General features: G+C 43.9%; 1 pseudogene; it reads right to left on the bottom strand.

Annotated features, from left to right (window-relative positions):
• Nucleotides 1-314: 314 nt before the first annotated feature.
• LOC147315390 (uncharacterized) lies at nt 315-2,127 on the bottom strand (annotated as a pseudogene).
• Nucleotides 2,128-22,086: the final 19,959 nt, after the last annotated feature.

Genomic DNA, 22,086 nt, shown 5'->3' with positions numbered 1-22,086 from the left:
CAAGGACACTCCAATAGGATAAAACACTTAGTAAAACAATGGCAGAATAAGAACAATAAAACAAAAGCACAAGATAAAATTAACAAACAGTGGATTCACAGTGAATATGCAGATTTGAACAGATGAGTTCTGAGTTGGGATTTAAACTGGGGGAGAGAACCAATGTTTCTTATTTCTGGGGGCAGAGAGCTCCACAGCCTGGGAGCAGAGCAGCTGGTAGGAGGGGTTCTGGTGATAGTGTGGGCAGCAGAGTTCTGATCTCAGTTTTATCCTCATTGAGCTTTAGAAAATTAGAGGTAAACCAAGATTTTAATTCAGATAGACATTCTGTAAGGGAGGAAGGTGGGAGGAATCAGGTCTGCAAGAGAGATGTAACTGGGTGTCATCAGCAAAACAGTGAAAGTGAAGATCACATTTGCAGAAAATGGTACCTAGAGGGAGGATGTATATTATGAAGAGGAGAGGGCCTAAAACTGAGCCTTGGGGTACACCAGAGTTGACGGGGAATAGACGAGAGCGGAATGATCTTAGTTGAATAAACTGGGAACGGTCGAGGAGATATGATTGAAACCAGGCGAGGGGTGTGTCAGAGACGCCGAGAGAGGAAAGTCTGCTTAGAAGTACAGAGTGAGAGATGGTGTCGAAGGCTGAGCTCAGATCTAAAAGGACGAGAATGGTGAGAAGACCAGAGTCAGCTCCGATTAGAAGATCGTTAGTGACTTTAAGTAGAGCAGTTTCGGTACTGTGACATGAGCGAAAACCAGATTGAAATCTCTCGTAAATATTATTATTAACCAGGTGTAAATGAGGTTGAGCTGCAACCACTTTTTCGAGTATCTAAGAAATGAAGGGTAGATTGGAAATCAGACAGAGGTTGTTAAAGTTGTTAGGATCTAAAGAAGGTTTTTCCATATAGGAGTGACTAGAGCAGTTTTCAATAAGGAGGGAATGATACCGGTGGTGAGAGAAGAGTGAATGATAGCACAGATGAGTGGGAGTAAAGAAGAGAGGCAGGATATCACAAGCCCCGTGGGCATGGGGTGAAGATGACATGTGGCAGGCTTTGATTTACATATGAACTCGGAAATATCGGATAAATCAGGAAGATGAAAAGTGGAAAAGTGCTCAAAAAGGAGAAATTGTCCTAAATGATCACATAAATGTGATGTGCGGGCCCAGGATGGTGTTGTTGGCGGTCCAGGAGGATGTCTTTTAGCTCCTCTAGGAAGGTGAGGAGACGTTGGGTGTTGTAAGACCCAAGGACAGCATGCCGGTGGACAAGCCCCTCCGAACCCATGCCCGCACAAAGGGTAATATTACCCCCCCCCCCGTTGACCAGGGACCTCAGTGATGGCTCTTTGGCCAATGACGTTATGGCCTCTTTGCCTTCGTTTCTGCAGGTTAAAGCCAGCCTCATCCAGGAAGAGGTACTCATGAGGTCTGGCCATCGCGTCCAGCTGTAATATCCTCTGTGAAAATGTGAAAGTGCACAGGTGTTCAGAACAACAGTCAATCAGGTAGCACAGGATTGTCCAGAAGTAATGTAGGCCACTGAGAAACACAGTATGTCCACTAACTGTACTGTGAACATGTATACTTGCACATACTCGTAACGTAGGTCTTTGTGTCGCGCAGAGTTGCGCTCAAAGGGAACCCTATAGACCTGTTTCATCCGCGTCTTTTGGCGCCGGAGAACTCGGTCTATTGTGGCCAAGCTGACATCAACAATGCTCTCAAAGTTGACATTATCGGCAATGACTTTGTCTCTGATCTCCCGGAGTCTGATGAGGTTGTTCCCACGAGCCATATCCACAATGAGGGTTTCTTTAAATATGGCAACCCTCCCACCTCTATGTGTCATTCTTTCAACTCTAAAGAAAGAAACATGTGTTGTCAATTGACATGTGTTACAATACAGTCACAACTGATGTGAAACCAATAGACTACTTTCACAGGTTTGTAAAACTGTATTGTGACAAAGAAAGCAATCGAGTACCTGTTGTGTTGTCTGAATGCCCTGATAATGGTGGCAGTGGTGAACCTACTCAGGTTTGGACGGACTCTTAGTCCTGCTTCAGCCTTTATCATGCTATGGACGATGACACTGTCAATGACTGTTGCTTGCATCTCGTCCGTAATGATGGTGCGAGGTTGTCTTGCTCTCCCTCCTGGACCTCCTCCTCTCCCATGTTGGCCTCCTCCTCTTCCTCGTTGGCCTTCTCCTCTTCCTCCTCTCATTTGAACTCCTTTTCCTCGTTGGCCTGCTCCTCTTCCTCCTCTCATTTGAACTCCTCTTCCTCGTTGGCCTGCTCCTCTTCTTCCAGGGCCAGCTCTTCTCCCTCCTCTGCATCGAATTCCTCTTCCCCTGACTCTGCCTTCATCCATTGTGTTCAGGCATCTTCAGCATACTGTGCACTCTGAACTTGCTTTTATACATGTGGTCACAGCATTAGCAACAGGTGTCTTCAATTTTGAGTCGTTGTGTGTAATGAATGACACCAGGTGTGTTCATTGTGTTCAAATTGTGCTGACTGTGGCAAGCATGTTGCATCCTCACTGTCTGACCCATACTCCGGAACAGTAGGAGGCGGTAATGCTCTTTGTGTTTAACGGTGGTTGCCAACCGCCGTTAAACACAAAGAAGAAGAAGAAGAAGAAGCATGTTGCATCACATGAGCTTTCATTTGAGAATATGAGCAGAGTTCTTTTGCAACTTCTGTTTTAGCAAGGAAAGATGTGTTTAGATTTATGACAACGGAGGATTGTTTTCTGTGAACTGTGTCTTCATGTGACATGTGTTTATGATATTGGTAAATGATGGCTAGATTTAGTAAATGTGTTTAGACAACTGGTCATTTGGTTTAGAGTATTGGCTTTTGTGTTTTAGCATTTGAGAAAAACTGCAAGTAAGCTTTACTTTACTTTTTTACTTTACTTTTTTTTAGGCAACGAGTTTGCATAGTTTTTTTTTTAGTTCTGGAAACTAAATAGGTTTTTACTCTGTACTCAAAGTGAATAAGTTGCCTTAACTTAGTCATCTTAATTAAACTTTACTAAAAATATTTTTTTTGAGGCAACGAGTTGGCATAGTTTTTTTGAGTTCTGTGAACTAATTAGATTTTACAGTTAGAATCAAAGTACATAAATAAATAGAATGGTACTGTAATTCCACTTATTGCACAGATATGAACCAGCACTAGCAGAGAAGGATGCAGCCTAAGAGGAAACCAACACCTACCATCGACTCCATTACCCAAGCATTTAAAATAATAATCCTATTGTCCTGAAGCAGAAGTGCGGCTCCCGCCTTTCTAAGTCACAAAATGCCATATATTTATCATAAATGTATCAGAAGATAACTTGGCACAAGAAAAGAATGCATGAAGAATTGAATGTGACGCACTGACAGACCATAAAATCCTTGGTGTTACAAAAACAATGCACAAACTGTGGATTTCCTCAGTGCTTGTGTTCATAATGGGGATATCCTGCTGCACCTTCTATTTAAAGATAAACTTCTACGTTGGTGACCTCTGCGATTTCCACTTTATTTGTACTTGACCTCTTAAGCAGTCTTTACACTGGATGACTGGGGAACTATGAGTGATCCAACACAAAAATGATTTCATTTACAAAGTCACCAATAAATATACAGACATATAAAAAATAATGTTTTAGAAGACTTAATGAAGTCCTTTTGTTTCCAGCAACTTGTACAACCCCACATCAGAAAAAGTTGGGATGGTATGTTAAATTAAAATCAAACTGAAAACAGCACTTTGTTAAACTATCTTTGACCTGTATTACATTGAAAAAACATACAACAGCTGCCAGGGACCTGGGTCTGGGCGACCCAAGGTCCATGAGCAGTTACGGACTCATATAATATATAATGTATGTTTGCTGCGCTGTGCTGCTGTGTTCACCATGCTTGTATGTATAGGCAAGTGAGTATGTCTGTGGTTTTGTCCCAATCCAGCGACCGCACGCTTCAGAGTATGCGCAGTTCGCGAAGTACGAGAAGTGTGGAAGTGAGAGGCTTGTGAAATGGGACGGTCTGGCCTTTGTTGCACTGCTCAGGTTGCCCAGCAACCATGATACTAACGACGAGGAACGTTTCATACAGCTTTGTTTGACAGAAATGAAGCATTTTTGTTCATTCATTTTTGTCATGACATCACTTTGATTAGTTGAGTATCTGAGGCTGAGACCACCGGACTGTAAAACATGATTGTTGGGCTTGAAGCTGGAGAACAGGTGACTGGACTGACTGGACTGGGGAGGCTAATGGCTGAGCAGAGGACTGGGTTAGTGAAGGAGACAAAGTGGCAGCCTTTGCTAGCAAACCTGGTGCTTGAGCTGGAAATAGGTTGACTAGCCTAACCAGAGATAATGCTAGGCCGTGGAAAGCTAGATCAAGAGGTGGATAAGGTGGTAGACTGACAGGTGAACAGGCTAGCTCTTCCGAGCCTCCAGAGCATGAGGACAATGGTTGGAGAACCTCAGCTGAGCGTCTAGGGGGGTCGGGTTGGATTCTGGTTGCCCCCACCCTGGGTGCTGTGACAGGCACGGGAGGTGGCTGGACACCAGTCAGCCCCACCCGAGGAACAGGAACAGGTGTGGGGGTAGACTGGGTCACAGCTGCCCTCGTCCTGGGAGCTGGCACGGGAGGGGGTGCTACAGGGACAGGCTGAGCCTTAGCTGCCTTCACCTGAGAAGGTGAAACAGGTGAAGGGGAAGGCCGAATCTGAGCCGCCCTGCTAGCAGGAAATGGCTGAGTAATGGGTGAGGAAATAATGAGTGAATGGGAGAAATTATCAGGTTTAGCGGTGATAGTGTCTTTAGCAGTGGCCTGTGATGGTGGAACAGTCTCTTCGGAGGCAGGATGGTGAGTATTACTAGGGTAGTCTAGAATATAATCACAGTAAACAGTCTTTGGTTTAGGAGAATGGTGAACAGTCTCTGACTTGCAGTGTGGAGAAAGAAAAAAGTTTCGCTCACCATCGGATGCTGCTGCTCCAAGCAGGAAGAGCGACGGTGGCGCAAGCCTTACTTCGTCGTCGTGGAAACAGCTGAGCCGCTGAGCGCGGGAGCCTCCGTTGAGCTGAGGTGGGAGGCAGAGCCGCTGTGCCAGGGCGAAGTCGGGAGGCTGGTGAGTGAAGCGGCTGGCTGGAGGGCGAGCGGCCGAAGCTTGGCCAGTGACGCCCACTCTCCGCGGCGAATGCTCCGAAGCAGGTGAGGCAGCAGGTGGAGGACCACAACATCTCTGAGGCCCACCCAGAGCCAGACGAGACCCCTCAAAAATGTGCTCCCTCTCTGAGAAGAGCTACTCTTTCCACCGGAGATTCTCCGCCCATAGGGAGAGCGCTGCCTCCTGCCGCTCAAAAAGGTCAGAGTCCGCTGGGTCGTATGCGTGTCTTCGCGGCACGGGTCGTGTCATTCTGTCAGGGGTTGTGTGGAGGTGAGGAAGAGATTACCCAAACGCAGGACTCACGGTGCAGGGTGATGATGATTTATTGGAACGAATGGATAGACAGAGCAGGAACAAAAGGATTGACTGACTGAAAGACTGAATGGCTGGCTGAACTGAACACAGGCGGGAACGACAACATAACATCAATGACACGACAGTGAACGAGTGGAAACTGTCATGGTCCTGAGCCTGCCGACTCAGTGTTTTGTGTTTCCTTATGCTTTTGTTCATTCCGAGTATGTATTCTATTGTGATTTTCCATTTGTTAGATTTCTGTTCTTTGCCTGCCTGCTCCCACTTCTCTGTGTTCCCTCCGTCTGTCTCACACTGTCTGCTTGTGAATCTGTCTGTTTAGTTCTGTGTCTTGTCTGGTTCTGTGTCTGTGAGTTTCCTGTTTTATTGTGAAGGTCTCTGTCTGATGTGAGTGTGTTCACTTTACGTTTCCCCTGTCCCGTCAGCTCTGATTTCTCCCAGCTGTGTTGCCCTCCTGTCTCTCATCCCCTGATTACCGGTGTGTGTATTTAAGCCCTGTGTGTTCTCCTGCCTGTTGCCGGTTTGTCTGCGTTACACTGTGTTCTTCGGTGTCCTGCTCTTCGTCTGCCGCTCATCCCTTTGTCGTATGCTCCCAGGTCTGTTATTTTAGTTCTCCCAGTTTAGGTGTCTTCAGTTATTTGTCATGCCCCACTGCTTGTTTGCCACTACACCTTGTAAATAAACTTCACTAGCATTTTCATCCACTGCTTGTGTAACGCGGTTAAAGGACCAGGGCGCCTGACTGCAGCCTCATAGACAATGAGCTATCAGATTAAGATTCGACTATGGAGCCTGAGGGTGTGAATAAAACACAGGAAACAAAAGTAGAGCTCAAATATATATATATTATGTTTGTTATGAGAAGTGTATAGACGGATGTACAAAAGAAATAAAAACATATGCATATATATCACAAACAAAAATAATGTTGACAATACAAAACAGCTTAGTAGGTTCCAAAAGGAGGTGGGATGAGGTGTAGTCCAGTATGTGATTTAGTTTAGTTCCATGGACCTGTGATAGGTCATTGTCAACAATTTGTGATTCAGTCCATAGGTTCACAATTCCTACCGCAACGTAGCGGTGGTCGGGTGGCTCGCCATCTCGCGCTGATCAGGGCTGATCGCGGGAGAACAAAAAAAACCTGACCGTTGAGTCGAGTGTGAGGTAGTGTAAAGATGAATGAATCGGCCGGGTTATTGCACGCTGTCAACTGGCCTGTAGTGCAAAATTTGTCGTGATCTGACAAGTACGCCAACCACAGGGACAACAGCAGCCAGAGGAGCAGGGACATGCAGCTGATTGACCCGGAACTTATACAGGATTCATTCCCGCCACAATAAAGGGACTGGCGGAAGTGGGGTCAGAAGTTACCGTGGTTACACTCTCCCCCCCTAATCTCATGGACGTCCTCGTACATGGACTAGGCTGGCAGCGAATGACTGGTTGGCTGAGGTGTGAAGGCATCGTCTCCTCTTCTTCATCGTCTTGAAGAGCGAAGGAGAAGACAGAACTTAACCCATGCAGGAAGGTCTGAACGCTCTTTAACAGAGGCTTACCAGGCTTGATGTATTGCAGCCGATCAGGAGGATTCCTGGTGCGGGTTGAATGCCTCAAAGGTGGTTCTGCCTCAGGACTGAGAGGCTCTGATTCAGTAGGTGAGTGTTGTGACAAGTTACTTCTGGATGCTTCCGAATCAGAAGACAGACTTTCTTCCTCGTGAGAAGTTTCGACAAGATCAACTGGCTCAAAGCCAGCTTCCACGGTTCCGCTAGCAATAACTTGTTCCTCTTCAGCAGGTACAGGTTCCTCTGAGAGGATAGCATTCTCTTCCTCTGTAGCCAATACTACAGGGACATCGGGCTGGTTGATAAGTGGCACAGGTTGCGGAGTATTGGGTAAGTCGATGGTTGTTGTGAAGGTGACAGGTTCAGCAGAGAAGGGAACAGGTAGGTATGAGATTAGTTCCTCTTCGTCATTGTTATCAGCATCATCAGCACGTACAGGAGACACGGGTAAGACAGGCATTTTCCTCTTCTGCTTAGTAAGCATTTCCTTTTCAGGTGGTAAATACCCACAGGGCAGTAGGAGGTCTCGATGTAAAGTTCTCAGGGGCTTGTCTTGGCCTTCGGGTCGAACTGTATACACAGGAAGAGTGCCGGCTTTCTTCACTACAATGTACACAGATGACTCCCATTTATCTGCAAGCTTGTGTTTGCCTCTTAGCCGCACGTTCCTCACAAGAACTCTGTCTCCAACATTCAGCTGTGATGCAGTGACATTTTTATCAAACCTGTTTTTGTTACGTTTCATCACCTTTTCTGAGTTTTCGATGGCCAGCTTGTAACTTTCTTCTAGGTGGGACTTTAGTTTGTCCACATATTGTGTGTGGGATGTTGATCCTTCTTTGGCAAGGGGTAGTCCAAAGGCCAAGTCCACCGGTAAGCGAGATTGGCGGCCAAACATAAGCTCATATGGTGAAAAACCTGTAACATCGTTTCTTGTGCAATTGTATGCATGCACCAGGGGTTTTACAAAATCTTTCCAATGGGATTTCTGTTGAGCTGTGAGTGTTCCTAGCATATCCAGTAATGTTCGGTTAAACCGTTCAACAGGATTGCCTCTTGGATGGTATGGAGTGGTTCTTATTTTGTGGATCCCAGCCATTTCACAAAGCTCTCGGATGATTCTGGATTCAAAGTCAGGGCCTTGGTCACTGTGCAAACGTTCTGGGATACCATAATGCACAAGAAAGTTGTCCCATAAACATTTGGCAACAGTCCTGGCTTTCTGGTTTGGTGTTGGCACAGCAATGGCATATTTTGTGAAATGGTCAGTTATGACAAGTATGTCTTTGACTCCACGATCTGCTTCCACAGAGAGAAAATCCATGCACACTAGTTCCATGGGATGAGAGGTTTTGATATTGACCAGAGGTGCGGCTCGTTCAGATGGGGATTTGCGTCTCACGCATCTTTCGCACTGTCTTATTTTATTGACCACATCACTTGTCATCTTAGGCCAATAAAACCGGGAACGGACCAAGTCCAGCGTTCTGTCAATTCCCATGTGACCCATTTGATCATGTAGGTGGTTAAGTACAACTGGTCGATATTCCTCAGGTAGCACTAGCTGGTATGCGAAGTCACTTCCCACTTGTCTCTTCCTGACGAGAAGGGTGTTATGGAGCTCCAGTTTATTTACTTCTCGCAGTAATAGAGGTAGATCGGGAAGTTCTTCCCTCAGGAATGGCGGTGGTGACTCGCCTCGTTCAACCTGAGCTATGACATGCCGGATGACAGGGTCAAGGCGTTGTTTGGCTGCAAGGTCAGCTGTTGAGATTTGGGGGAGTACCATGGAGGTGAACTGGATGTCGTCCGTGAAACTGTCAGGCAGACTGTCGACATTGACAGACATGGATAACACCAGAGCAAGATCAGGATCCGTGCTTGAACTGTACATCAGATGACGGTCACAAACTGCTTTGATGGTATGCTGGTCAATAGAGACATAATCCGGTTCATTGAGATGTTGCCATGCAAATCTCCAGATTCGCTCACGTTCTTTCTGTGACAGAGGATCATCAGACAGTTCACCATGAGGTCGGCGAGACAAACCATCAGCATCCGAGTTCTGCTTTCCTGCTCTGTAGATTAATTTGAAGGTGAAAGTGGACAAAGCTGAAAGCCATCTGTAACCGGTAGCGTCAAGTTTTGCTGATGATAAGAGGTATGTTAATGGGTTGCTGTCTGTCACAACTGTAAACTGAGCACCATAAAGGTAGTCGTGGAATTTTTCAGTCACCGCCCACTTCAAAGCAAGAAACTCCAATTTGTGGGCGGGATACTTTGACTCACTCCGGGAAAGACCTCTGCTGGCATATGCTACAGCTCTGTTTTTTCCATCCTGCTCTTGATACAGCACCGCACCAAGACCTGTGGCACTGGCATCAGTGTGGAGTGTGTATGGTTTCTGGGGATCAGCAAATGCCAGAACTGGGGCAGAAGTGAGTTTGTCAATAATGGACTCAAAAGCTTGTTGACACATTTGCGTCCATCGTCCTCCAAATGGCTCTTTGGGGTTAAGGTAATTCTCTGGCTTTACAGTTCGTCTCAGTTTCCTCTGAGAAGGTGGATAACCAGCAGTGAGTTCATGTAACGGCTTGACAATGGCCGAATATCCCTGGACAAAACGTCTGTAGTACCCAGCAAAACCAAGGAAAGATCTTAATTCCTTCAAGTTTTTTGGCACTGGCCAAGAAGTGAGTGTGGAAATCTTGTCCAGATCAGTTTCAACACCAGCCTGGGACACTACATGGCCCAGATACTTCACCGATGTCTGGAAGAACATGCATTTCTCAAGTGAAAGCTTCAAGCCAAAATCTTTGAGTCTGGTGAGAACTTTCATCAGGCGAGCTTCATGTTCCTCAAGAGTTGGTGCAAAGACAATGAGATCGTCAATGAAAACCAAGACTTCTTTTAGATTTAATTCTCCCATGCATTTTTCCATCAGCCGTTGGAAAGTGCTTGGTGCGTTGGTAATCCCTTGTGGCATCCGATTAAATTCCCAAAATCCTACTGGGCAGACAAAGGCAGTCTTTGCCTTATCCTTCTCCTCCATTTCGATTTGGTAGTAACCCGACTTGAGGTCTAGCACCGTGAACCACTTTGATCCTGCAAGTGCGGAGAAGGTGTCTTCCAGTTTAGGCAGAGCATAAGCATCTTTGATTGTTTGCAGATTGAGTTTGCGGTAGTCAATACAAAGACGTATACTGCCGTTCTTTTTGCGTGCAACCACAATTGGAGAGGCAAATGGTGAGTCAGATTCTCTGATAACGCCAGAGTCAAGAAGTTCTTGCAGGTGCTTCCTGACAGCATCAAGATCTTGAGGGTGAATTGGTCGTGGTCTTTGCTTGAAAGGAGTTGGATCGGACAATTTGATTTGGTGTTTAACTTTGTTGGTCCTGCCGAAATCCAGATCGTGTTTGGCAAATACTTCAGGAATAGTGTTAAGTTTTTGAACAATGCGTTCTTTCCAGTCTGGAGTTAAGGGGGAATCTCCAAAGTTGTATGGTGGTTGAGATGGAGGTAACGACTCTATAGACTGGTCTGAATACTGGGTGGGTTGCTCTTTGGAAATGACCTCTTGGAAGGCGCTGATTTCTGCAATAATAGCTCGAGCTGGAATGTGGATTTCATGGTCGGACTCATTACTCACTACAACAGGCAGAGAATATGGCCGACGTTTAGGTAAGTCCACAAGGCAGGTTTTTACTAGGAGTCCACCAGGCAGAGAACTGGAGGTGGGGTGTTCCAGAATAACTGCTTTCTCACCTTGGAATAGCCTTGTGACCAGGCATCCCTCAAGGACAGTGGTTTGGCCGGCAGTAATCGTATGCGGTTGGTCTGACTTTAAGATTACAGGAGCATACTGGTCATTTGAATTCTGGATGTGGCGACACTGGAGGATTTTATAAACTGCAATGTAACCGGAACCAGATGGCAGGAATGACTGCTCAGAGAGGGTATCACAGTGTTTGCTGTACGCAACGTCAAGAGTGTTGGTACCAACAAGTATCATTGGGGGTGATTGCTGGACGTCAGGCACGACAAGCGCAAGTGTATCAACATTAATGGATGAACCAAGAAAATTAGCTGGGAACGTCATGTTAATCTCAATGTATCCCAGGTAAGGTACGGCTTGTCCATTTGCTCCTTCTACTTCCAACAGATCATCCAGTGGTTTGATTGGATGGTCTGAAAGGTAAGTATTATAGAAGGAAAAAGGAATCGTAGTAACCTGAGAGCCAGAATCAAGAAGACAGTTGAAATGGTTGCCTTTGATTTGAATTTGGCCTGTGCTTTTGGTCCCCACAAGCCCTTTTGGCAACAATGGAAATTTGTTGTGGTTTCTGGGACTGTTCGTGCACGCAGCTCCTGTGTGTCCCACCACAGAAACTCCTTCTAGTTTAAAGATGAAGTATTTCTAGCGTCCCACTCTTGCTGTTTTTTTCTTAATTGGCTCTTTTTCTGTTCAACAAGACTGGAGTTTGCTCTGTTGTTGCAGGTGGAAGAAACATGGCCATCTTCTCCACAGTTAAAACAGTACCATGGCTTGGGTCTGGTATTTGACTGAGGTGAAGAATGACTGGATTTGGTTTGTCGTGGCTTAAACTTTGACTCGGTTGGACGTTTTTGGGACAAAAGTTGGGACATTTGCTGTTGGAGGGTTTGGAGTTGTTTTTTCATTTCTTTTAGCTCTTCATTGGCTATAGAGTGCCCACAAGAACAAGTACTTTGGGATTGGATGTTAGCTTTTTGTTTTGATGAACCGATGTATTTCTTCATAAGTGACTCCTTAGCAATTTGTCTGTCTTCTTCTGTCCGTAACGACAACAACAAGTCAGAGAAAGGTGGTGGGTTGTCCTTTTGCTGTTCTAATTGTAGTTTGGTTAGTATAGTGTTATCCCAACACCCACGACAAAACTGCTTCAGCAGATGCTTATTCATGTCAGCAGCTGCAAGTCCTCCTTGCTTTACAACAGTGCTGGTTAGCTGCAATCTTTGGAGGTAAGCGGATGGTCGTTCACCTGGATTTTGAAGTATTGAGCATACAATTCTTCACCATCTTGAATTGTTCCAAAAGCGGAGTCAAGTACACTTAGTATGACTGAAGGCAATGTGTTGGGACTTAGACCTTTAACCAAATCAGCAGCAGGTGACAACAGGCTCTCTATAATACGCCTGGCGACGTATAGAGCTGACAAACTGGGGTCGGCAAACAGTAGATCAATTTGGGAACGCCATGATTCAAAATCTGCTTCACTACTTGGCTTAGGAATCCTTCCTGAAAAAGCACGGAGACGTAGTGAAGTTGTGGTGCTTATGTCTGGGTTTCGGACCACATGCTCAACAACAACCCTTTGTATTTGTGGTGGGTTGAGATCAGGGGCTGTGAGTGATACTCTTGGAGTTGGTCCAGTCTGGCTTTGACGAGGTCGTGCCCCCTGCTGGTCAGTGGAAACCTGTCTGGCAGGAGGTGAAGACAATTGCTGCCGCTCCAGTTCCCTTTCTTCTTCCTCTACACCAATGTCCTCATCTACTCCATTTTCCTCATCATATTCAATTTTTCCATCATCACCTGCTCCTGCTTCATGCAAATGTTGACCAATCTGCCTCATTACTGTCTTCAAGACATCTTCAAACCGGTGCCCGCTGCGATCAGCAATATGCTTGAGCTCTTTGAGGTAATTGGGAGGGGGACTGCTGCTGTCCTCCGTGGCGGCGTACTCACAGGCCAAAGCTGTGACGCGGAAAACAAGGTCGGCAACACTTTTAGAACAGTGGGTGTATGGCAGAAACGGCTCTAGAGTTGTAAAAGCAGTGGTATCTACAAACTCAGCGATCAGGTTTTTGAAGAAAGTACTTGCGGGATCATTTACGTAAAAATGACGGTTAAGATTCCCATAAGTACGCAAGTAGTCAAGAATTTCATTATCAGATTTTGTGTTAGACACACCGGAGATCATCACAGACTGTGATATATTTATGCCAGAAAGTGCAACTGAATCCATTTTTGATTTTATGTTCAGCAAAAGCGAAGTAAATAAGTAAAGAAAATTGTACGTAAGACCCCAAAATATTCACACACAAAGGCTCCTGGCTGGCTCGCCACTTGTAACGCGGTTAAAGGACCAGGGCGCCTGACTGCAGCCTCATAGACAATGAGCTATCAGATTAAGATTCGACTATGGAGCCTGAGGGTGTGAATAAAACACAGGAAACAAAAGTAGAGCTCAAATATATATATATTATGTTTGTTATGAGAAGTGTATAGACGGATGTACAAAAGAAATAAAAACATATGCATATATATCACAAACAAAAATAATGTTGACAATACAAAACAGCTTAGTAGGTTCCAAAAGGAGGTGGGATGAGGTGTAGTCCAGTATGTGATTTAGTTTAGTTCCATGGACCTGTGATAGGTCATTGTCAACAATTTGTGATTCAGTCCATAGGTTCACAATTCCTACCGCAACGTAGCGGTGGTCGGGTGGCTCGCCATCTCGCGCTGATCAGGGCTGATCGCGGGAGAACAAAAAAAACCTGACCGTTGAGTCGAGTGTGAGGTAGTGTAAAGATGAATGAATCGGCCGGGTTATTGCACGCTGTCAACTGGCCTGTAGTGCAAAATTTGTCGTGATCTGACAAGTACGCCAACCACAGGGACAACAGCAGCCAGAGGAGCAGGGACATGCAGCTGATTGACCCGGAACTTATACAGGATTCATTCCCGCCACAATAAAGGGACTGGCGGAAGTGGGGTCAGAAGTTACCGTGGTTACACTTGCATCTTCGGTCCTCCTTCCTCCACACCACACGGCTCGCCTTCCCAGCCGTGACAGAAACGGAAGACTTAAATACACAGACTGAGGATGATAATGCGAGACCGGTGAGTACGCAGCTGAACATAATCTGGCTAACGACCCATGAGATGAGCTGACGCAGGAAAAACAGGAAGTGAGAACAAGTGAAAAATATACTGAACATGAATGAACAGACCCCGGAACCCAGACACTGTGGGGTCAAAGTTTGCAGAACTACAAACACAGCTGGAATCCACAGCTGTGCGTGTTCATGGAGCTGCATGTTCACCTGCTGGACATCACTACCTGACACGTTTAACTGTCTTCAGAACATTGCAGAGGCCTTATTGACAGTGTTTGGCTCTAATATCTGTGTGAGCAGATTTTCTCTCACATGAGTCCTCAGGTAGCCTCTGAATGCTGGACACTCGGAGACCTGTGTCTCTGAGTGGGAGACCAGAGATCACATTAACATGTGTGTCTCTGTATTAACAAACATGCCATATTGGCTCAGTTTATTTTTCTTATCATTGTTGGGAGGAGACCATAAATAGCATTTGTATTTTCTGTTGTACAGTTCATTTGCTGTTATGGATAAAAAGTCTTTTTTTGTTTCTAAATAGCTGATAACTATTTGCTGATAGCTGCCAACATCTGCGAACAAATATAATTCTGTAAAGTTGTTCTATATAGTGAGTAACTGTTCATATAGAGCGTTATTAGATTTATTGCTAATGCAGTCATATTGCACATTGACTTTTAGAAATTTTAGATGGCACACATCATCAGAAAGGTTGCCGACCCCTGCTCTAAACTCATTTGTCACCCCGGAGTTGTTCAAACAATCTCCTTATGAGGCATGTCAACTTACAAAGTGTTTTGGAATTTGATCTACCTTGGCAAGCTACTAAAACTCCTTTGTATCTTGTGTAGTTTTAATGATTAGTTTTACTGTCTGTGCATGTTCATTTACTGTGTTGCCACCATGTGTTTTTGCAACACTTCTTGCCTTCCTGATATTTGTGGAGACTGTATGACTAAAAGATCTCCAAGTGGAAAACCTATGCAATCTCTGAACTCTATAACAATTGTGCTAAAGGTTGTTGCTTCAGGAAGAACCTCTGGATCCATATCATGATGTACCAGCAGACATCAGTCTGAGAGCAGACATGGCAGTCAGTGCAGTCTGACATTTGGATAAAAATGATGGTCCAGTAAACCACTTGGTGCTTTAGAGAGTTGCAGCAGTTGCTGGTTCAAGTTCCATGGTCTACTGGTTTTTCTTCATTGCTAATGTCTGGTTGAGAAGACTTTCTCAAATATGTTATCCTGTTTGACACATTCAGTTTATATCAAGGCACATGCCTCCATGACGTATTGTATTTGTAACCCAGTACTATTTTATGTCTTTATGGTACACCACAGAATGAATGTCAATATCCATTTCATCAAGTCTGCTATCTCAGTTGCCAAGACCCCTACACAAAGATGAAGGCAGGGCAGAGTATGAGATGGGTGTGAAGAAACTTTTGTCTTTGCCGTAACTAATCCCACATGGCTCTCTCCTGTTGCAGTGTTCAAACAGCAGCACGGCCTATGATTGATGCATTTGAAAAAAACTCATAACTCTCTGTGGTGTGCCTGTGTAGACAAAGAAACCGGAGCATATGGTTTTGGAATCAGGAGCTTTTCTAAGTATTCTCCAGTTTCTCCAGAGTTTCCAGTGTTCGTGTCTCAATGATGGTATTAGTTTGCCCCAGTCATACTGTTCAGTAGAGAGTTTCTTCCCACTGTGACTGGCATCATAAAACCTAAGGGGTCAAACAAACTGTTAACTTCAGAAAAAATGCTTCCCTTGGTCAAAGACTTATTTACAACAAAGAAGCTGAAGTATTCTGTCTCAAGGTCCCAAATTAGATCTCATTTGAAGAAGTAATGATTCCACTCCTATATACAGTTTAACTGGGTCCACTTTGTTCTTGTTTGTGGGGCTGTTTGGGCCAGCTCCTTCAACACTTAAAATCTCTGTCCTTTTAACAGATTCAAGAAATGATATCTCCATTTTACTGATCTCTCCATTTTAGGGCTGACGGTGTTGCTGCCTATGACCAGAGATCAGCAGTAATGTGTTACAAGTAATGCGATTACTTTTTTTGAGTAACGAGTAATGTAAGGAATTACTATTGCAAAAAAGTAATTAGATGTTACTTTCCCGTAAGCACACTGCCTTACTGCATTCCTAAACTGAGATTTTGTCTGTGTCTCATGAGTGACAATGACATAAGCACATGCGACGTTTGTCGTAACAGACGTGTGCAGATCAATAATGGATAATATGGAGTGCGGGAGAGAGTATGACCATGCAACGCTTAGAGGGTGGAAGCACTCACTTTACTTCAAGTTTGATTCTGTAAAAAGCAGTGTTGGGTGTAACACGTTACTAAGTAACGCATTACTGTAATTAAATAACTTTTCCACTGAAAAAGTAGAGTAACTGATTACTGTTCATTTAGGTATTTTAATTACAGTTACTTACAATGTACTTGCGTTACATTGTAAAATTAAACTCGCTGAATATCATTATTTAATTTCAATAATTTATCTTCTAAAGGTAGAAGTAAACTCTGCCGCTTTAACATCGCTGTAGTGCAGCTGCGCGTCTTTCGTGCCAGTTTGCTGCACAGTCGTCGGACTCGGCTGAAGCGAGTGGCTGTTTTATGAAATGGAAATATTCCCGTCTCTTCACTTTTCTGAAACAAGCAGACACGAACATTACAGTAATATGTAAGCTAGGTGCTGGGGAGAAAAAAAACTATCGGCTGCTGTTAATAGCAGGAGTAATCTACTGAAGCGCCTGACACGAGAGCATAGACGAACACTTCTGAGCGATCCTTGTTCATTTCCCACGTGTGGGACTAATAAAGGTTATCTTATCTTATCATCCATGGATAACAGCGCGGCAACTCCTCCAAAACCTGATTTTACTTCAGCAGCACAGAAAGCGTCTGAAGGTGAGCTTAAAAAATGATTGCAGGCTACATTGTGGAAGAGATGCTACAGCTGCATACTGTAGAGTCTCCGGCTTTTAAAAAATGTATTTATTATTTAAAGAGTTTAATTTCTATTATTTGTCCACTCAAGGTTTATAGGGATTTTAAAAAGTATTTAGTTAAATTACTTGAGTAATTAAGTTACTTTTCAGACACAGTAATTAGATAAGTATTTTAAATACAATATTGAGTTAAGTAATTAGTAATTAATTACTTTTTAAAAGTAACTTACCCAACACTGGTAAAAAGTGACAAAAACATTAGCGTCTGCCGTATGGGAAGAACCCCCCCCCCAAACATCTGAACGTGAAATTCACAGAGAAACCCCCGGATCCACTGACATGACTGCTGTGGGCAAACCTCCACCCGCCCCACTCCTGCTAAACAGGTGACAATAGATTTATGAATAACAGGACTCAGTGCCACTGAGTCTTTGATTTTATTTATTTCTGTTGTGTTTTACTTGCATCTATTTGAAAGAGTGAGTGCAAACACAAAAATTATTTGATTTTATATGCTGGAATATGCAAAAAAATAGGTTTAAATGTTAAACAAATTTCTGCAAATCAAAGACTGTTGAATATTTTTTTTTCTTGATGCAATGTGCATAAAGTTAAAAGATTAAACCGAATAAAACAAGTTTTAAAAAGAGACTTTTTCATTTGATTCAATTTTATATGATGGATGAGCTACTTACTTTTTAAAATAAGTAATCAGTAAAATAATGGAATTACCTTTTTGAAGAAGTATTCAGTAAATGGTTACTAATTAGTTTTTTCAAGTAACTTGACCAACACTGCCTGACACAGGAAAAACTTGAGTCATTACAAGCTTGAGCCTCAGCTATTGTGGCTGGAGCTGCTTCTGCTGCTTTCTGTGATTTGAGTATGTGTAGCTCCGTATCCAGATCTGCTGTCTTTTTAAACTGATCGCCTTGTTGCTTCAGGATGTTTTCATCCTGCTTGGCAAAGGATACTTGGGCAAGGTCAGTTTCTCTCCGTGCTCTGCCAACAGCAGTAGATGACGTTGTAAGATGGCTGTAGTGTAAAGAACTACTCATTTTCATCATTTTGTCCATCATTTCTCTTACAAATCTCACTATGACTGATGAGAATGGTGTCTTTTTTCTATTCTGCTGTCAGGTAACAAGTATTTGTTAATGGATCTCTGAAAACCTGGCCCCAGCCAGCACTGAAGGAACCAAAGATTCTGGTGGTGGAGAGTAAATGGCCTGTATTTATATAGCGCTTTACTAGTCCCTAAGGACCCCAAAGCGCTTTACATATCCAGTCATCCACCAATTCACACACACATTCACACACTGGTGATGGCAGCTACATTGTAGCCACAGCCACCCTGGGGCACACTGACAGAGGCGAGGCTGCCGGACACTGGCGCCACCGGGCCCTCTGACCACCACCAGTAGGGAAGAGTAGCTGCTGATCATCTTCTACCGTTGCTCCATTGAAAGTGTGCTGACATACTGTATCTGTCTGGTTCTCCAGCTGCACCATGGCATACAAAAAGGCAATTCAGAAGTTTCATTAATATGGCCTAAAGAAATCATTGGACATCCTCTTCCCTCCCTAACTGATCTGTACAGCACTCGCTGTCTCAAAAGGGCACGCAGCATCTTACTGGACTGTACACACCCAGGACACCAGGTGTTTAAGCTGCTGCCATCTGGCAGGAGATTCAGGCTGCTGAGGTCCGGGACAAACCGACTCAAGGACAGCTTTTACAACAGGGCAATAGCCCTAATCAATGCTAAAAGCTGACCTGATTGGAGAGCAGCAAAGAGGGCTGATGCGAAGAACCGGCATTACTGGAATGTGTATGATCAGCTGGACATGCCAGAAGGGGTCAACATGGTTTATCGCCTGTCCAAAGCATGCAACTGATCCACGCAAGACATTGGCCACGTTATGCAAGTTAGGGAGCAGACAGCCAGGTCCTCAGTGACCTGACAGCCCTCCTGAAACGTTGGTCCAAATATTTTGCTGGCATTTCCAATCAGGAATTCCCACACCCGCCAATCCAAAGCCCATCCCCGGCCCAGTACCCATGATCACGACCATGGAAGTGTGGAAGGTAGAAGATGAAGAACAGAAAGGCAACGGGACCAGACGAGCTACTAGCCCCTCTGTCAAACCATCACCAAGACTCTATCTTGTTACTCTGAGATCTGCTGGTTGTTTTCCCTGCCTTGTTGCCAGTGTCCCGTTCAGTCTGATGGGCGGTGTCTCCTCTTGTGCCACCGGCCCCCTGCCAGATTCCCTGATGGGCTCTTTCTTCGCCCCTCCTGGAGTCCTTTCCAGCCACACAATGAGTGGCTTCTTCTCCTTCATCAATGCAAGCCTTTGGGCTTGCCTTCAGAGGGTCACCTTTGCAACCAAAGGCCACTTGCCAAATCACGAAAATCACAGACTCACCTGGCCTTTAGAGAGCTACTTTTATCACCGACCCTGAGAAGTTCTCTGTCGATGCTGATGGCCTCCATCCAAGCCAACTGAGGGTCTTCGTCGCCACCATTTGCACTCCAGGGGTGGGGCTGTTTTATCTTCAAGTATATTATTTCATAATGCTTCTGAGTTTGGTTCTTAGGTGTCTCTTTGTTTTGCCTATCTGTTAGTCATTTCCTGTTTTATTTTAGGGACATTTTGCCTCGTGTGCTTTGTATTCAGTTCTACTTCCCCTCTCTAATTATATGTGATTAGTTTCAGCTGTCCTCCCACCTGTTGCCTCTTCCCTCTTGTGTATATATCGTCTCAGTCCTCACTTGCCCTTTGGTGTATCCTCCCTCATGCTTATGTCTCTCCTCACTGTACGTTTCCTGGAAGATGCATTTTAGTTGCCTTGTTGGGTTTTTTTTTTTTGTACTCAGTTTCGGTTAATAAAGCCACTTTTTAGTTTATGCCCCTTGACCCTGATTCTTGCATTCATGCAAGTTTATATCAGCCATATATACTTATAGTAAAATTACTTATATAGCATTTAACATACTGTTCTGCAAGTTGACTTTCATATTTTAATATACTTAAGTTTGTGAACTAACAACTATGAGGTCACACATATTAATCTTTGCGCTGTAAGATTAATAATCGCTATTACAAACATCTCAGCAGACTGATGAACAGTAGTTGGGGGATAGAAAAGCTGAGGCTTTTATATAAGTTTTGTACTCTCTGTTAATTTTTTACAACCTATCAAACCTATAATTGTATGGGTTAAGTTTAGTGTGAATGCTATTAGACTTGACTGTCTCTCAATAAATCATCGCCTCCTGCAGGGGTATCCAAACCAGAAATTTCAGGAACTCTGCTGCAAATAACTTCCAACCAAACGTCTCTTTGTAAAACGCTCCAGCCAAACATCTATAAATACCCTGTCCAGCCCCTGTGTTTGACGCCAAGCCTCCAAGTTTAATCAATAGTCAATTTTTGAAGTTGCAAAGTAAGCCTACATTATCCAGCGAGGTTTTACATTTGAGAAAATGAGGGGGGAAATAGTTGAAATTAGTTACTTTAACTTTGCATTTGAACTAGTTAGGTTTTTAAGCCTCTTAAAATTTCATTCATGTTTGTCTCATCTCAAACTCACCTGTGTTAGTCAGGTATTTTCTGTATGAATTTCAAAATGACTAAATATGTGGTTTCTAGAGTAGAGTCTTAGTGAAGGGCAGTTTAAATACAAAGGGGAACAAGTTACATGTCTTCTAACATAGCCAGTGTTCACATTACAGGGAGGGATAGCAGAAAAGATAACAGTTTCAAGTATCTGCTGTTTCTGCTGGACTACTGAGTAGCATATTCAGTGAGTCCAAAGAGATTAGGTATTTCACTTGGTTTCATTTATATCCCCCAGTCAGGCATTTGCTCTCCTAGCCTCCAGCAGCTGGTAGGGCAGACAGTGTTGCAGGGTTAGGCTGTCCCGCTTCTTTTAACACTCTCTAGCATCATCTCAAGTGTTCGGCTGCACTAACATTCCCAGGATGCCTCAAGGGACATTCCCTCTAAGCTGACATGAGAACACTAAATTTGCCAGAGGACTCACAAAGTTACTCCTACTTAAAGATGTAATGCAAAAAAAAAAAAAAACAAAAACTCAGAAGTCTTACATTGATACCCCATAGCAGCAAAATGCTCCCAAGAGTTATCAAATACACTCACTGTAGGTTTTGAGGGTTCAGGTGTTTCATCACTTATCTGCGGCCCACACATGGGCCAGCGCAGGACCACCAGTGTGACTGGCCTTGTGCTGGCCCATGTGTGGGCCACCTCTGGCAAACCAGATCTGGGCCGCCAAAGCGCCGTCATTCTTTGCGGTATGTGGGCCATGTGTAAGCACCCTGTGTGGGCCAGATCTGGGCCATACCAATTTTGCTATGTGGTATGCAGCAGGACAATGTGGGGTTTTTTTTTTTGTTTTTTTTGTTTTTTGTGTCGATTAAAAAAATATCATAGTAAAATCATCAATCATAATCACAATCAATCATAATAATCAATTAAAAATGTCTCAGTTTGGGGTTTTGTTCAGGAGTGGAGGAAAGTTCATGTTGGAGATGTTGTTAGAGGCCTGTACTATAAAAGCATGATTTTGTCTTATCCAGGTAACTCCCACTAGGTTTTCTATACCAAGGAGGAGGTCCACTTCTTACAATCACTATGGTAATTTATGCTGCAGACCACACTGCTCTACAGCAGGTTAGGTTTCAGATTAGATCAACAGGTAGGAAATTACTTATAATTAATAATAATTAATTATAAAAAAAACAATTTTTGTTCTGTAAGCATTAAAATAAGATCCTAAAAACAGGATAGATAACCTGTATTTGCTGACCTTATATCAAATTTGTATGTAGACAAATATGTTTTAATTCTGTTTTAAGTATAATCTTTATTCTTAAACCCCACATTCCCTTCTGTCAGCTGGAACATCATGTTTTAAAGTGCAGTACAAAGTCTCTGCTGGGGGAGAGACTAAATGAAGCACAAGCTGTGACACTCAGATGTGTGTGTATTAATCTGGTGATGATGTTTCTTTTACTGGAATTGAAGCTCCTAGAACACACTAAGAATACCTTTAAAGACCACTCAAAGTAATTTTATTTTGTTCTTCAGATAAACAAAAGCAGTTTTCATGTCGTCTTTGTGAGGCTACAA

The sequence above is a fragment of the Aulonocara sp. 'chitande type north' Nkhata Bay genome, linkage group LG13 (assembly GCF_057382095.1).
Source record: "Aulonocara sp. 'chitande type north' Nkhata Bay isolate Kocher_YH1m ecotype deep benthic linkage group LG13, A_spYH_male_GT1.1, whole genome shotgun sequence".
Taxonomy (NCBI): domain Eukaryota; kingdom Metazoa; phylum Chordata; class Actinopteri; order Cichliformes; family Cichlidae; genus Aulonocara; species Aulonocara sp. 'chitande type north' Nkhata Bay.
This window is presented reverse-complemented; position numbering and strand designations above follow the sequence as displayed.